The sequence below is a fragment of the Cebus imitator genome, unplaced genomic scaffold, assembly GCF_001604975.1.
Source record: "Cebus imitator isolate Cc_AM_T3 unplaced genomic scaffold, Cebus_imitator-1.0 Scaffold172, whole genome shotgun sequence".
NCBI lineage: Eukaryota > Metazoa > Chordata > Mammalia > Primates > Cebidae > Cebus > Cebus imitator.
Genome location: NW_016107487.1, coordinates 4,044,459 through 4,062,277, shown reverse-complemented (window position 1 = coordinate 4,062,277; position 17,819 = coordinate 4,044,459). Strand labels below are relative to the sequence as shown.

The following is a 17,819-nucleotide window of genomic DNA, read 5'->3' as shown; positions in this document are numbered from 1 at the left end:
AGTGCAATGGTGCGATCTCAGCTCACCGCAACCTCTGCCTGCCAGATTCAAGCTATTCTCCTGCCTCAGCCTCCTGAGTAGCTGGGATTACAGGTATGCACCACCATGCCCAGCTAATTTTGTATTTTTAGTAGAGATGGGGTTTCTCCATGTTGGTTAGGCTGGTCTCGAACTCCTGACCTCAAGTGATCCACCCATCTTTGCCTACCAAAGTGCTGGGATTACAGGCATGAGCCACCGTGCCCGGCCAGGAATATCTAGTTCTTAAATGGCATTGCTAATGTAGAATGCAGTGACCTGACCTCATAGAAAGACAATGGAACAACAGAGGTCCCATCCTTCCAGATGTCATCCTCTGGTCTTATTCTTATTGAAATACATAGTACACGGATCTGGATTGGAAACAAATAATAACCAGATCTCCAGATTCTACTGTATCACAGAACATGGATCCAGTCACCCCTATTTTACCAACGAGGAAATCTAGACCCAGATGAAGTTGAAGGACTTACCCAAGAGCTCCAGCAACTCTCTGGCCACCCCCAGGCCCTCGTCTTTGTGCCTTTCCGGCGTGGGCTGTTCCCTGAAGTTCTTCCTGATGGGCACACTGCCTTTCCCTTTCATTTTAAGTCCTTGGCTCAAATGATGTGCCCAGACCATATCATGTGATATGACCTTGAAAAATAATTTATGCACAAGTCTTGAAAGCAAATCAAATCAATTTTTAAAACAAAGTAGCCTCTACTCTGCCCCAGCCTTGAGATCTGTTACCAAGCAAATGCTGGCGTTTTAATTTCCCTAATCAAGACTGGTCCTGTTTAGTCAACCTCTTTAAGGGGTCCCAGCACCGGCCTCACTCCAAGGCCTGATGAAGTTCCACAACAGGTGAGAAAAATGAGAGGGCTGCCCAGAGCTCTGGGAGGCAGCCCTCACTGCCTGCCCTTCAGCAGGGAGACAGAAAAGGCATTCATTTTCTTCCTCCACATCATGATACCAACCGAAATTACCTTTAAATGAGGAAGAAGGTCATTATTTAATCAATAGGATTGCGTCAATTGAGGAAAATTTGTCTCCAGTGTAAACAAGCGGAACGTCTTTGCGCTCTGTGAAAACAAGGTTAAATTACTTGCAGATCCAGGGGGACGTGCAGAGACATAGGAAGTGAACCTGAAGCCTGACACATTCAAGGTCTGGGAACCGAACATAATAGGAATTGTTCTTATTTTTCCAACGGAATCAAGCACAAAGATGGGCATGCCTCTTTGCAGAACCTTAGATTCAGAACTGTGCCTTGCCCTTTGCTTATGAGGCAGAGGAAGAGGTAGAAGAGGAAGAGAGAGAACTATCACAAAGACAGATGGCATCAAAGGTAAAATGAAGGCTGGCCCAGCCGATCCCACTCAGGCTGACCACAGTGAGGGAGCAGCATTAAAGCAGGAAATGATCAGGTTTCAGAAGCCCAGCCCTTCCAGCCGAGTCTCATCCTTTGCTTCATCCACTCCATTCAACAAGTCATATTGAAAATAAATTAGCATTAATACAATGGTAGCTAACATTATCAGGTCTCACTCCGTGCCAAGCATGCCAAACCCAGGTCATACACGGTGCTACTCAATGTTCACAACAGCTCTAGAGGTGGCTGTCAGTCATGCCCACCTGGCGGATGCGAAGGAGGGCGGTCGCAGCTGGAGAATGGCAGGCAGCCCTGCCTTTCAGTTGCTGAGACCCCACTGCTTGAACTGCCAGCCTCAGAGCCAACTGCTTGCTGGGGGTTCATCCCTTGCTGCATGCTATGGACTCACAGGGGAAAGTACAAGCCAGGCCTGCCCCTAGGGTATCCCCATGGGAGATAGTCTTCCCCTAGGAGAAGGGGACAGAGCATTTACTCTTGTTTGGGAAAAGGTTCAGCTCATCTGGAAATCCCTGAATGAGCAGACTCTGTACCTGCTCCTCTCCCATACCCCTTCCCCATCTATGTCGCCTGCTTTGGCCACAGCACGTAGTGGGGCCAGCAAGCCACGATCTCTCCCGGAGGAAGCCCAAAAGCCCTGTTGCCCGCACCTCCTCGATCGCTGCTAGGGTATGAGCTGGAGGCTGTCGGTGGTGAATGTGATCTCTGTCACTCCACGAGCATCCGGTCTGGTCTAAGTTCCCTGCTTCCTGACAGTACTTTTTGGTGGGGATTTGGTCCCCCGGTTTCTCCTCACCCACTCAGGAGACTGTGCTAACACTGAGTGAGGCTCACTGACAGCTTCCATTCGTTAGCAACAGGACCAAAACCAAATACATTTTAGTTCTGGGCTTTTGGACAGCCAGATTCCATCACTTTGGTGGTGAATCCTGACTACTGTTCCTTCCCCATGGCTCCTCTTCCCATCCCCCATCCCACCCCACCCAGCTCCACTTCTGAAGTGTCTGAATGTGGTGTTCATAAGCTACCTACCTTCCATGACCATATTACCCATATGGCCTCCGCTGAGGATCAGGGCGACACAGGAGTCTGCCCTCGGTTACCCTCGCAGTGATCTCAGGAGTGTGGGCCAGGGGCTTTGGGGCCTCCTCCGGGAGAACCGTGGCAGCCCAGCCAAGACAGCAAGAGTGTGGCCTGGCCAAAAAATAAAAATAAAAAGCAGCTTAAAAAAAATTTTTTTAAGTGGAATGAAACATATTTGACCTGGGAAGAAATAAAAGACCTTTCACGTTGTCAAAGTGACAAATTAGACAAAGAGGCCGAGCAAATGTGAACTCCTGGGGCGTCCATCAGAAGGAGCCCAGATGGAATGAACGAGGCTGGGGGTGAACGGAGGGAGGCAGACGGGGATTTACCCAGGTCGGGTTGGGAGACCAGTCAGAAGGCTCCACGAAGCTCCACACAGTCTACCCTTTGTACTCGTATTTATCTAACTTGTCAATTTTATAGCCACATTACCTTCCGAGTGTTCAGGAAAGCAGATATTGGTGCTGTCAAGAGGCCTGGCTGTGGTTTGCACAGCATAATGACAGATGCAAAAAACAAAGGGGAGGGGAAAGGGGCCTTCAGAAACCACAAAAGAGCCTTTATAATTACACCTCTGCCCCCCTCCTCCCTCGGGAGGGTGACTTTCCCTCACTGCAGAGGTGCCCACTCCGGGGGTGCTCTCTCCCCCATATGCAGCTTGCCGGGCAGCTGCCTAGCACGCGTCTACCAGTCACCCTGCATGGGCTGGAAGGGAGCGGTTACATGGCTGCCTCTCTTCCTCAGGCTAAATAGCTGCAGTCCTTTAACTTCTCTTCATGGGCCTGATTTTCCAGCCCTTTAATCATCCCTGTCACTTTCTGCTGCGGCCTGCACTCACCGCAGCCCTCCCCCAGAGTGGTAACGCAGCCAACGAGTTTCACCAGCCCAAGGGCCTCCAAGAGCTGCCTTTCAGACCGCCCTCACCATGGGTCCACCCTACAGCCACAGGTCCTGGGAAGCCCATGGTCATGGAGGCCCCACGGCTGAATTACTGCAGCTCGTGACCCAGTTGGAGCTCTTCCCTCCCCGCTCTTGGATATTCTCCATGACCAGAAATCCCAGACTCCTCTGAGCTGACTCTCACCATTTTTCTCTTCCTCTTCATTCTCAGTACCTCGCTCCTACACACCAGAACCCTAGACTATCATTCGGACCATGGGGCCAGCCCCCTCCAGCCAGCTTCCCTGCCACCCTCTTCCCCTCCAAGACACTTAAAAGCCAGCTTTGGAAATATTTTTTTTAATTGAATGTCATTTGCATCAAGTCCTTCTCCTACTTAAGAACGTTTAGTAGCTCCCTACTTCTTCTTGTTATAGCAGAGGTAAGTAACTTGCCAGATTCTGAGAATACTCTCACCATTCCCCCCATCCTTCCCTGTCTGTGTCCAGATCTACACTCAAAAAAAGCCTTCTCTAGCTCATCTTCTCTCCTCTCCTCTCTGTCCACCCGTTTACCCATCCCCACAGTTTATTGGATACTGTTTTGGGTGTCTGGAGATATTGGGTTAGGGTTCTTTGATGGCAAGTAACAGAAACCAAGCTGACTAAGGAACAGAGCGGGATCGATTGGAAATGAATGGCCTCGTTTGCAGAATTAAAAGCAAGCCTGAGCTACAGTCCTGGAAAAGACAGAACTGGGCAGCTCTGAAGATCTTTCCGGAACATTGCCATCAGACGATCAGCCCCAACTGCCTTCTCTCCTTATTTCTCTCTGCTTAAGGTTCAGAGTTTCAGGACTGAGCATCAACAAGCTCTGCAATCAGGGAGCAGAGCTGTGTGATTGGCTGCCCTACCGAAACCACTCAGGGTGCGGGAAGGTTGCCACATTTAGCAAATAAAAATGCAGGATGCCCAGCTAAATTGAATTCTAGATAAACAGTGAATAATTTTCCATATAAACATATCCCAGGCAATATTTCCTGGATTTCTCATTCTTCCCTTCCCTCAGTCCCCCTCTGTTGCTCCCGGGTGGGTCAGCATGCCCTCAGACCTGTGCCTGGACCTCCTCTGACTGCACCTCTCTCTTAACGAATCTCTTCAATCCTTTATCAAGGTTGCTGTGGATTTTATTTCTTCCCTTTAATTTTAATAACCGACCTTCAATTGACTGGAAACTATACATTAACTGACCAAAAAAAAGTCGGGGGGGGGGGCGCACATGCCCTTTGACAACCTTTATTATTTCTCTTTATCCCCACTGGAGAAAAAACAACTTTCTCTGTCTTCTCTCTTTTGCCAAATACTTGCAAAACAGCCCTAGTAACACTTTGTATTTGCATAACTCTTTGGATCTTAATGTACATTTTCACACTCATTTCATTCAGTGTCTTCACTCCTCAGGGAGTTAAGTGGTTAGCGGCACAGGTAGCAGAGTCCCCCATTTTACAGATGAGAAATTAACAAGTTGAAAGGTGAGTTACAAAAGCTAGTATGTACCCAAAGTTGTGGATCCAGGACTTGGAACAACGTGCTCTTTCCTTTTTTCTGTAAAGGGCCAAATAGTGAATATTTCTGGCTTTGTATGCCAGATGGTCTCTGTTGCAATTCCTCAACTCTGCCGTTGTAACACATAAGCCGCCATAGGTAATACAGAAATGAGTAGGTGGGTTTTCTAATAAACTGCATGTATAGAAACAGACCGATGGGCCTTATCTGGTCCATGGGCAATACTTTGAAAAATAACCCCTGCTTTATACCACACAACAAACACTTTCCAATCTTTATAGCTCTATCAAACTTTGCCTCCAGTTGGGATGCCATAATTTTGACCTCTATCGATTTTAGATGACTAACTTTTTCTCTCTTCTGTACCTTTTATGCGTCAGGATTGTTGGGACAGTGACCGGATTGGCTCCCCATACCCACCTGGTCCTTCCTACATTGTGGCAAAGTTTTCTTTCCTACGTGTGAATGCGCTCGGCTAAGCCCATTCTTCCTTCCCGGATCCTCCTTTTCCTGCACATGAGATCAGTACCGACAGGCATTGTGGGAAGGCAACTTTCTGGGATGGGCCGTCTTCTGAGGCCCCCAGGATACCCAGTATTAACCACCCAGTATTAGCCATTAACCAGGATTAAACCATCATCCTTCCCCTTCCCTTTACTCCAGCCTTCACGTGTTTCCCTTCTTGGGCCCTTTCCGTGGCAAGTTTGTCCCAGGGAAACTCATGCCTGGAATGGTAGCTCCACAACCTGGTCTTCCTGTGGCCTTTTCCTGTGGCCCATGGAAGATAGGCAATGGGTTCAGTTTCTTCTTTAGCCTACAGAGTGAAAAGACTGGCTCAAATGCCCTCCCTAAGGAGGGCAGGAGCTCCTTGAGGGCAAACTAGCTGGTTTAGTTTGTACCCATCACTATTTATAGATCCTGAGCTATAATGAAGGCTGGAGGCTATATGTAAACAGCATTCCCCTGGGTGAAAAGGCCAGCTGCTTAGATGACTGGCCTCAGACATGCTGACTGGCCACCTGGAACCTGAATTCTACATTTTGGGAGCCAGTGGGCCATGACTGATGCCTCACTAAGGGGATGCCAGGTGTCTTTAAGTGGGCTTCACAGGTGCATGTGTCCATGTGCATGCCACAGTGTAAAGGCAAGAGACCATAGAGATCAAGCTGCCCAAATCCTTCATTTACAAATAAAGAAATGGAAGCCCAGTGATATCACCTCAGTTTACCATGATTCCAAGAGGCAAACGTCCATATTATCTCTACAAATAGTATTCATAAAGATGATGATAAATTTGGCCAATGAAACTGATATTTGTAACTATAAAACTTTCCTTTGTCTAAAAAAAAAAAAAAAAAAAAAAACTGAGTCTTTCTCTATCGCCCATGCTGGAGTGCAGTGGTGTGATCTCAGCTCACTGCAACCTCCACCTCCTGGGTTCAAGAGAATCTAAGGCCTTACCCTCCCAAGTAGCTGGGATTACAGGTGCACGCCACCACGTCCAGCTGATTTTTGTATTTTTTTAGTAGAGACAGGGTCTCACCAAGTTGGCCAGGCTGGTCTCGAACTCCTGATCTCAGGTGATTCGCGCACCTCAGCCTCCCAAAGTGCTAGGATTACAGGCATGAGCCACCATACCTGAACAGTTATCAACATAATTTAAATAAGGTACAAAGAATGTGCCCATCCCAGCACAGTCCAAAAGCCATGCATGAGATCAACTTTTTCAGACATACTTAAGACTTGTTCTCTTCTCAAGACTTCCGTATGTCCAAAGGTAGAGTTTTAAAGAAACACCAAGAGCCTCCTCAAAATATTTTTGTAAAGTCTCTAAAAGGGTCGAGAGAGACAACAAAGGCTAGAGGGCACAAAAAATACTTGGGTTTTGAATGCCCTGGCTCTGCCACCTTAAAGTTGTGTGACCTTGAGCAAATTATTTAACTTTTCTAAGCTCCAGTTTTCTCACATGTAAAATGAACATAATGATAGTACTTACCTCATAGAGGTAATGTAATAATTAAATGAGATAATGTATACAGACCACCTAACATAGGGCTGACTTAATAACTAATCAATACTCACTATTATTGTGGTGGTGGTTGTTGATACCTCAGACTTTTTGCCTTAAGCTCAACTGTAATTCTGAGTTGCCTCCTTTTTCAGCTGTGAAACAGGAATAATCATTTAACAGGAGAGACAGATAACTAAAAGTTAGTTATGACCTGGGCAGAGTGATCTGGCTCTCTGCCCAGAGCCACAGTCTGCCCCAAATGATCTCCAGGCTAAGAGAAAAAGTAGCTTTTCTGAGTAGGGTTTCCTCTGCGGGGGTGGCCTCAGGCAGGACACAGGCTGTCTGGAAGAGGTCATGATCTCAGGTCAGAGGTGCAAGGAATTGGGAACAAACTAGGAAATGTGAAAAAGGCTAGTGCCCAGTTCTCTTCATGGACAATCTTTTTGGCATTATGACGTTTAGCCAAATTGTGCCCTGTGCCCTGCTTTGCAAGTCCTACAGGTTCAAGGCAAGGGAAGTCAGAATTTCTACAACAGAAAAACAAAGGGCCAGGATAGCTCCTAGATAAACATCATCCCTCAAGGACATCTTGGTGGGGCAGACTACAGCATTTCCGTCAACTTCATGCTATTAAAAAATAAATAAATAAAAGACAAAGAAGAAAAGCAACCCACCTAGAACTTCATTTTTTCCAGTGATAGAAGAAACATACCAGACAAAACAACTTTCTCGTTTTCCCTGGGTTACTTGGCAGCAGCAGAAAACACTTGACAAAAAGTTCCAGAGGGGCTCAATATTGAGTTTGAAAAGTACAAATTCCCACAACAATCACTGACTAAAGTAGCAATATTTCAGCCCTGCGCAGGAATCTGGTTATTATTACCATTTATGCTAAGTATCTTGTTTCTATTCTTTTTGATTTAAGGTCATTTTCTCTGTAAAAGGCCTGCTTTGTTAAGCACTACACATTGACGTTGGTTTCAGGAGGAAGAGGACTGGGTAAGTTGGGAAGGTATCGTGTTGTGCTGAAACATTAGATGGCCTGCTTGCAAAGAAACCCTTTGTTTTTGCTGTGAACCTGATGTATTTCTCTGGTCTTCATTTTCTAGTTCAGTGCACTCATTTCAGCATTGTCCACCCTGACAAAAATAAATACCTCTGCTTGAGTGTGGCAGATTCCAAGGAAGGAATCCAAGAGGATGTACCTACCTGGACAGGCCGGGGTGCAACCTGGCCCAAGGAGACCCAAGTCAATCCCCATGTCTAGAAAGTGACCCCATAACTCAGGGTCCATTGCATAGACATCTTGTGAGAAAGGATACCAAGAGACTGCGAAATATCTTGCTCAGTGATGGACTACCAGGGACAATTTTTCCCCTTGGGGGATATTGGCAATACCTAGAGACGTTTTTGGTTGTCACAACTCAGAGCAAGAATACTATTGCGCCTACTGGGCAGAGGCCAGGGACATTGCTAAATGTCTTACACTGCACAGGGTGGTCCCCACATCAAAGACTGACTCAGCCCCAAATGCCAATTGTGGTAAGGTTGAGAAGCCCTGAGACAGACAGAGGCACATAAACCACTGCATAGGCAGGCCCCTGCCCACCTGCCTAGCCTTATTTTGCCCTACTCCCCCATTCTCTGAGCCTCCAAGTGCACAGACACCTTCCAGTTCCTGACTTCCCAGTGTTCCCTCAGCATATCCAAACCCTCTGCCTGCCAGGCTCTTCCTTAGCACTCCTCGTTAACACCTTATCCCCCAGAGCTACCTCAATACATACTTTCTTGAGATGCCTTCCTATCAAGGCTAAGTCAAATCCCCCATTGTATGCTCTCTCTCTTTTATTCTTTATTTTTTCCAGGGCTTTTAAAGTATCGTCACGGGGCCAGACATGGTGGCTCGCACCAGCAATCCTAGAATTTGGGTGGCCCACACAAGCGGATTGCCTGAGCTCACAAGTTTGAGACCAGCCCGGACAACATGGTGAAGCCCCATCTCTACTAAAATACAAAATTCACCCGTTGTGGTGGCACACAACAGAGACTCCATCTCAAAAAAAAAAAAAAAAAAAAAAAAAAAAAAAAAAAAAAAAAAAAAGTATCTTCACGGTTTTTCTGAATTCCCTCAGCTATTACATCTATGGGCTAACAGCACTAACTCTAGAGTCTAACTTAGGACTCGTGTTTGAATCCCAGTTCTGGCATATTCTAGTTGTGTGACCTTGGGTGAGTTACTTAACTTCTCTGTGTCTTTGTTTTCTTATCTCCTGCATGAAGATTAGTAATAATAGTACGTAGCTCCTGTGGATGTTTTGAGGATTAGATGAGACAGGCTGATACAGTGCTAAGAGCAGTGGCAGGCCCATTGTGAGCACTACATGAAATTCTGCTATTATTACTTCAAGAATTTTAAACTGCCATTCTGAGACATGTAGCTACAAGGTAAGAAAGATATGTGGCCAGCGCGGTGGCTCAAGCCTGTAATCCCAGCACTTTGGGAGGCCGAGGTGGGCAGATCACTTGAGGCCAGGAGTTCAAGACCAGCCTGGCCAACACAGTGAAACCCCCTCTCTGCTAAAAACAGAAAAAAAATAGCCAGGCGTGGTGGCAGGTACCTGTAATCCCAGTTAGTCAGAAGGTTCAGGCAGCAGAATTGCTTGAACCCAGGAGGCCAAGGTTGCAGAGAGCCGAGATCACAACTGCTCTCCAGCCTGGGCAATAAAGCAAGACTCTGTTAAGAAAGAAGAAAAGAGCAGAGCAGAGCAAAGAAAGAAAGGCAAGGGGAAAGGAAAGGGGAATTTTAAAAAAGACAGCATATTTTCTTCCTACCAGAACCCATCATCACTGTTTTTTTTCTGCCAAAGAAATCAGAGCTCATATCATTTGTGACAGGGGAGTCAAAGTCAAATGCTTTCTATTTACAGATAGAGAAATTGAGTCTCAGAGAGGTTAAGGGATTTGGAAAGGTCACATGGCAGGTTTTCTCTACCTGATAACTCTCTCTCTCCCCCCTTCCCTTTCCTCTCCATCTCCCTCTGTCCTTCCCTTTTGAGATGATAACTGGTGTGATTCCTAATCTACACTAAATGAATTATTCCTTAGCAACTATCTTCATCAGACTACAGGTGCCTGCTCCCAGCCATTCTACAAAAGACCTGGCCGTTATAAAATCCAGGCTTATCAGAACAAAACACACCAAACAGAACACAGCAAGGTTTCTAAACAGAGATTTAAGGTGCTTGCAGAATAGACTGAAAAAAAATTTTTCTAAGCCTGAAAAAAGTAGACCAAATGCAAATAATAACCTAAATAATTAAGAAAACACTGAGGCAGTCTTCTGCAGCTTTCTGCCATGAAATGTTTCATCCTCAGAAAGGGCTAGGAATGTCTCTGCAGGGCTACACAGGCTGGGCCACATCTCATTTACCTTAACTCCTCCAAATCCTAGTAACCTTTTAACACCTCCCAGCTTCTTATGATAGTTCTTAACTCTTTTTCCACCCACTACAGGTTTTGTAAGCTGACATTTTGCCAACACTATGATGTTTTAGCCCAAAGACTTCCTGGAAGCTAAGACCTCATGGGGAAGAGTGTGGTATCCAGAACTTACAGTGGCAATCGCTTCTGACCTCTTAGCCTGACCAAAGCTGAGGAACACAGCTTTGGCTGGGGCCCCACTCTTCAGGAAGCACCTGAACAAACTGGGCAGCAGAGAAAAAGTCCAATCAAGATATTGTGCCTCATCATGTGAAGGACAGCTGGTTGGAGAAGTCTTTGGGAGGAACATGAAAGCCGTTTTCAATAATCTGAAAATCCGTTAAGATTTTCAGATTCCAGGAACATTACACACTGAGCTAACATGGACTTCCACTTCTACTAACTCATTAAAAAACTGGTAATACATAGCAAAAAAATTATAAATATAACTAAGCTCATAAAATTGGTCAAATTGGCTGGGCATGGTGGCTCATGCCTGTAATCCCAGTACTCTGGGAGGCCAAGGTAGATGAATTACTTGAGGCCAGGAGTTCCAAGACCAGCCTGGCCAACATGGTGAAACCCCATCTCTACTAAAAACACCCAAAAATTAGCCAGGCATGGTGGCACACACCTGTAATCCCAGCTACTTGGGAGGCTGAAGCATATGAATCACTTGAACACAGGAGGTGGAGGTTGCAGTGAGCCAAGGCTGTGCCACTGCACTCTAGCCTGGGTGACAAAGCAAGACTCTGTCTCTAAATAAAGTAAAATCTCTAGGTGCCAGTAATTAGAAAGAGAACTCCTAGTCAGAGTGGAAAACCTCCGCTGATGTCTTGATTATATTTATCCAAACATAGGTTCTAATGTTTAGAGGCTAGAGTTTTGATGCCCACACAACTTCAGATCTATACCAAACACAACTGTGTTCCAGAAATTTACACTGCTTACCTGATATGTTGATCAAGGTTCTCCAGAGAAAGAAGCAATAGGACAAAGATGAGGTAAGGGAGAGAGAGAAGGGGATAGAGGGAGGGAGAGAGAGATTGATTTTAAGGAATTAGGTCACACAATTGTTGGGACTGGCAAATCCACAATCCTCAGGTCAAGCCATCAAATTAGAGACCCAGGGAAGAGATAGTATCATAGCTCAAGTCCAAAGGCAGTCTAGAGGCAGAGTTCCTTCTTTTCCTTTTCAGGCCTTCAAGCGACTAGATGAGGCTCATCCACATTATGGGTGGTAATTTGCTCTACTCAATGCCCACTGATTTAAATGTTAATCACAACTTTAAAACAATATCTTCACAGCAACACCTACACAGGTGTTTGACCAAAAACTGGGTACCATAGCCTAGTCAAGTTGATGCATAAAATTAACCCTCACAACCTAGTATCTGAATCCCAAATCAAAAAAATTATATTCATAGTGTAAGAATTTGTCCTTGACAGTCTCCCTGGGGCACATAGAAAAATTCTAGAAGAATAGAAAACTTCTCTACAGAGGGTCCTACCTATCCCAAGGGGAAAAGCAGCTAAAGATAAATTCACAACCAAAAATTACAAACCACCTGAGGAAATGAACCACCATAGAAAAGACTAGAAGACAAAAGTATTGTTACCTCAAGAATTTAAATGTCACCTCAAGAATTTAAAATAAAATAATCTAAAGTAAATAAAGAATAGAAACCATAAAGTGCAATAGAATATTTCTTCTAAAGATAAGTTTGAAAAAGTAACGTAGTGCTTCTGTAAATAAAAGATACAGTCAAAGGATTAAGTAGCAGATTAGACAAAACTGAAGAGAGGCTTCATAAACCAAAAATGGATCTTGGAAAATTTTCCAGAATACAGCATTAAACAATTAAAATAAATAAATACAGAGAAAATACAGGACATGAAGGATAGAATATGAAGGTCCAACCTAAATCTAACATGAATGTTAAGAGAGAAACTGGAGAGAAGGAAGGAGATGCAATATTCAGAGCTAATGGCTGAGAATCCTTACATTGATGAAAGGCGTAGAGCTTCAACTGAAGAAGCTCTTGGAATTATGAGCAAGATAAATAAGTAGAAAACTACAACAAAGCTCATTACAGTGAAACTTCAGAACATGACTGACAGAGAAAAATTATAAAATCATCAAGAAGAAAAGAGAGATCATCCATAAGAAAAAATAGCAGACTTGGCATCAGCAAAAGAGACCAATCCAGTAATTTTTCTATGCTGGAAAAAAAAAAAAAAAAACCTATCACTGTAGAATGCCCAGTCAAGATTAACTATCATTCAAGAGTGGAGATTTTTTTTAAATCACATCTTCAGAAAAAGCAAGACAATTTATCACTTCTAGAAGAAAAATTGAGCTGAGAGGAAGGAGAAGGGTGGAAAAATCAATGGTAAGTGAAGAAATGGATGAACACAGGGGGAGAAGCTAGACAAAAATTGACTGTAAAATAGCAGTAACAATACTACTGTCTGATTTTTGTGGCATTTAAAGACAAAGTGGGGCTGGGCATGGTAGCTCATGCCTGTAATCCCAGCACTTTGGGAGGCTAAAGGAGGAGGATCACTTGAGGCCAGAGTGGGAGAACAGCCCTGGCAACATAACAAGACCCTGTCACTATAAAAATAAAACACACACACACACACACACACACACACACACACACACACACACACAAAATTAGCCAGGTGTGGTGGTGGTGTGTGCCTGTAGTCCCAGCTACTCAGGAGGCTGAGGCAGGAGGATCACGTGAGCCCAGGAATTCCAGGCTGCAGTGAGCTATGATCATGCCACTGCAATCCAGCCTGGGCATCAAAACAGGACCGTATCTCATAAAACAAAACAAAACAAACAAGACAAAGTATACCAAAAACTTTGTCTTGTTTGTTTTGTTTTGTTTTATGAGATACGATCCTGTTCTGATGCCTATCTAATACTTACAAAACGTAGGATGGAGTAATTAGAGTAAGAACATCCTAAGGATAGTCTAATTAGTTGTAAAATTGTTACAGTAATATGCATGAATTATATATACTCATAGCAGCTCGCACAGTATACAGTCTCTTTCTTATAATAGAATCTTGATTTTTCACAGGGCAGCACTGTGCCCAGCTAAAAATACACACCTTCCCACATTCTCCTGAGGCTGAGGTAACAATGTATTGCAGTTCTGGCAAATGAAATATAAACAGAAGCCTACTGGTTGACTTCCAAAAAGAATGCTTTGCCCTTTACCCGTTACCATTTTCTCTTCTTCCTACCTAAAATCAAGACAAAATGCCTGGAGGAACAACAGACACCCTGCACCCATGAAGAGAGGACAAAGTCACATACTAAGGATAAGAGAAAAGGATAATTAAATTTTAAAACTCTGGGTCTTTGATGATATCCTTAAAGATGTGTACTAGCTCTTTTAATCCACTGTTTTCTATGATGTGCAGCCAAGTGTAAACCTAAATTGTCCAATGTGATAGAGTAAAAAATAAGTATTTGATCTTTGTCCCTGGTTCCTGGCTGATTGTCCTGGTTCCTAAAACCCTTAGCATCTATGGAGTGGTGAGATCTTTTGTATGTTAATAAGAGGACTGAGAGTTGAGGGCATCTGGGTAGATTCAGGAGCCTTGGTCACCTGAAAGACCAGGACCCGATTAGAGGTTTGAAACTTTCATCCTCACTCCACCCATAGCCTCCAGGGAGCAGAGAGGTGTTGAAGGTTGAGTTCAACACCAATGCCCAATGATTTCATTAATCTTGCCTACATAATGAAACTCCCATTAAAAACTCCTACATGAAGGGATTCAGCGAGTTTCAGAGTTGGCAAACACATCCATGTGCTGGGAAGGTGGCAGATCCCGACCTCACATGACAGAAGTCTTGTGCTTGGGACCCACCTGGACATTGTCCTCTGTACCTCTTCATCTGGCCATTCATCTGCTCCTTTACCAAAAAAACAAACAAACAAAACAAAACGAAAAAAACAGTGACAGTCAGCAAAGTACCTTCCAGGGTTCTGTGAGGCTTTCCAATTACTGTGGGAAGGTGGTGGGAATCCACAACTTTGTAGCCAAGTCAGACAGAAGTGGTAGTATCTTGGGCACCCAGTTTGTAATAGGCATCTGAAGTGAGGGCAGGCTTGTGGGACTGGGCCAGTATACCTGTGGAGTCTTGACACTAACTTCAGTTAGTAAGTGTCAGAATTGAACTGAATTGAAGGACACCCAGCTGGTGCCCAGAGGCTTGGAAAGAGTTGTGAGCATAAAAAAACCCACCCATTTGATGTCAGAAGTGTAAGTAAAAACAGTTTAAAATTGGTGACATTCATAGAATGTTAAAAATTTAAGAATTAACCACTCTAAGGAGAGAATTCAAATGTATGTAACTTTTAAAACAGTAAAGGAAAAAATATATATGAAATTGCCAGTAAACTAATAGAAAAAAAAGCAAAGGAGAGATTAAAACAAAAACATGAAGATATCAATATATACCAGTCATAACTGTATTCTAATAAATGTAGTCAATGTAAAGAATTAAAATTGCTTGTTAAAAGAAATAAAATCAAATAAGAAATTTAGCCTTTTGTTTTTTCTAGTAGACACACTTAAAATATAGTAACACAGAATTATTGAAATGAGATCAGAAAAAATATACCAAGCAATCATTATCCAAAAAAAACCAGTGACAGTAAGTAAAGTATCTTCCAGAGTTCTGTGAGACCTTCTAGCCAATAATTGAACCTGAAATGGGAGGGTGGTGGGAACCCACAACTTTGAAGCCAAGCAATGAAGCAATTTTAAAGTCAGAAAAAATAAACAATTACAAAATGATAAAAAGAATTCTCCAGAAAAATAAAACGCTGAACATGAATATACCTAATAACATAGCCAAAAATAAAACAAAAGAAAAACTAACAGATGCACCACCACGGTGAGGGATTTTCAGGGGGACGGGGAGAGGCTTATTGTCCTGGGTAGATGTGAAAGTAGGTTGAGACAAGAGAGTGAAAGTTATGAAGGGGAAGGACTTTGACTCAGTCTATGGAGGGACTTCTACAACTTTCAGAACTGTCCAAAATTGAAATAGGCTGCCTGGGAGGTAGGGAGAACTCCAAAAACATGGTTTTCTAAGCAGAATTTGTATGGCTCCTTAATAAGACTATTGTCCAAATATTCAAATATCAGACACTTAGCCCCATGGGGCAGGAACCACGACTGCTTTGTCCACCATTTATGTACCTGATGTCTGAAGCAGAGCCTGGCACTGAACAGGCGTTCATTAGTGTCCACTGTATGAATTAACCATACAGACAAGAAAATGGATAAAACTACCTCTAGAGTGGCTTCTAATTCAGAGATTCAGTGATTCTTAATTTACCCATTTCTCTGCTCTTTGTCCTTATTCCAGTCTGTGGCCCAGGGTCACCACAAACCCAGGGGACCTGAGGCTGGGCCTGAGAGGCACAGGCAGGCTGAGGAACGGACAGAAGAGTGACACAGAGGCCTACAGGATGGAAGCCAGCTCTGCAAAGAGCTTCTAAGAAGCTTCCTGCCACAGAAATTCCACCTGGCCACAGGAATAGCCCTGGCGCTGGGCCTGGAGGAAGGTGGCAATGAGCTGCTCGCGGCAGTGACTTTTAGTCAGCACGTCTTACCTGTGCATCCAAGGATGGAGAGGCGGCTGTGAGTAGGTCACTGGGTCAGGCAGGTCACAAACCAAGCTCCTCCCAGAGGGAGTTCCCAGCTCTAGGGATTCCTTAGGTCAAGGAGGGACAGGGTCCCTGTACTTGGGGACCCTCCAGTCTAATGGGAAGATACACTCAACCCTCTTAGAGCCCTAGAATGAATGCCACTGACAGTTCCTCTCTTCAGGAAGGAAATCCAGTCTCAGGGAGGAGACAGGGCCCTCGTATCATTCTTGCCTTCTCAGCTGTGTAATACAAGGGAGTGAAGGAAGTGGCAGGCCCTGGGACAGGTCCATTTCTGTGATGAATGGAGGCTCTCAGGGGACCTTCCCACAGCCCTGCTGTCAAGGGCCCCATCTCCGTCCTCCCGACCCTTCCTCCCTCCCTGCCCCGATGCCTTACCCGCTGGAACAGATCCTGAGCTCTGAGCCTATTCCCAACGCAGGAATGCTGGCCCCGTCCCGCTTTCCCTCCAACTCTGTTTTTTGTTTTTTCCCATCCAGACTCCCCCTCCCCCACTTGCCATTTCCCAAGCTGGCCTCGGGGAGACCAGACCCAACAGCCCACTGGTGATCTTGTTTTACATGAGACATTTCCAAAAAAGACCAAAAAATCCTTTCCAGGAAAATGCCATTTTTAAAATTCAGCTCCAGACACTGCGGCAACATTAGGAAAACAAAGGACTTGGCAGAAATGTTTTCTGCATGGAGACTTTCTCTAATACCTTTTCCAAATTGCCTCCAGTGGGGATGTCTCCAAGGGTCAGTTCTGGAGCACCCAGGCAACTACAGACAGATAGTAACTTCTCTTTTGTACACTGTCCCAAGTCTGTCCTTATCTGAGATCACCCTGGGATCTTCCAGGCTTAAGCAGGGAGCCCCAAAGGCAGAAGATGTCTCTGAGGGTCAAGAAATAATGCTGCTTCTTCCCTCTAGAGGGGACTCCTCAGCCCCCCTCTTGCCACCATCACTAAGCTGGGGACCCAGGTTAGCAGCTGGAGGGACATAGTGTGCTTAGTTGAGAGCTTATCTCTCTTATCATCCAAGTGACAGGAATACACAGCTTCCCCCAGGGCATGCATAGTGGTGTTCCCCTTTTTGCATGTATCAGGTATAATTGATCAGGTTGATGACATATATAATAATGGTCATTATTTATTAAACACCATGTGTCTATCAGCAACCTATTCTTTATATATGTTTTACCTCATTTAATCTTCGTAACCATTGTCACAGGCTGAACTGTATCTACCCCCTCCCCACCTCTCCACAAGACTCCTATGTTAAAGTCCTAACCCCTAGTATTTCTAAATGACTGTGTTTGGAGATACAACCTTAAAACAGATGATTAAGTTAAAGTGAATCCTAATCAGGGTGGGCCCTAATCCGATAGGATTGGTCTCCTTAGAGAAGAGGAAATGTGAACATCCTGCGGCACATGCTGGGAGGCAAGGACATATCGAGAAGGCAGCCATCCTCAAGCCAAGGAGAGGGGTCTTGGAAGAAACCAAACCTGCCAGTACCTTGCTACTGGACTTCCTGCCTCCAGAGTTATGAGAAAATACGTTTCTGTTGTTTAAGCCACCCAATCATGGTATCTTGTTATGGAAGCCTTGGCAAACCAATACAACAATCTTAACATCATACAGAGGACAAAACAGTCTTGAACAGGTATAAAACTTTCCCAGCAAGCACATGGAGCTCCAACTG

The 17,819-nt window shown here is 44.5% G+C and overlaps 1 long non-coding RNA gene across 1 annotated transcript; it reads left to right on the top strand.

Annotated features, from left to right (window-relative positions):
- The first annotated feature begins 1,138 nt into the window (after nucleotides 1-1,138).
- LOC108315523 lies at nucleotides 1,139-17,283 on the top strand. Its single transcript, XR_001829969.1, has 2 exons — nucleotides 1,139-1,369; nucleotides 15,834-17,283. It is a non-coding gene; the product is annotated as an uncharacterized LOC108315523 (long non-coding RNA).
- The last annotated feature ends 536 nt before the right edge of the window (nucleotides 17,284-17,819 follow it).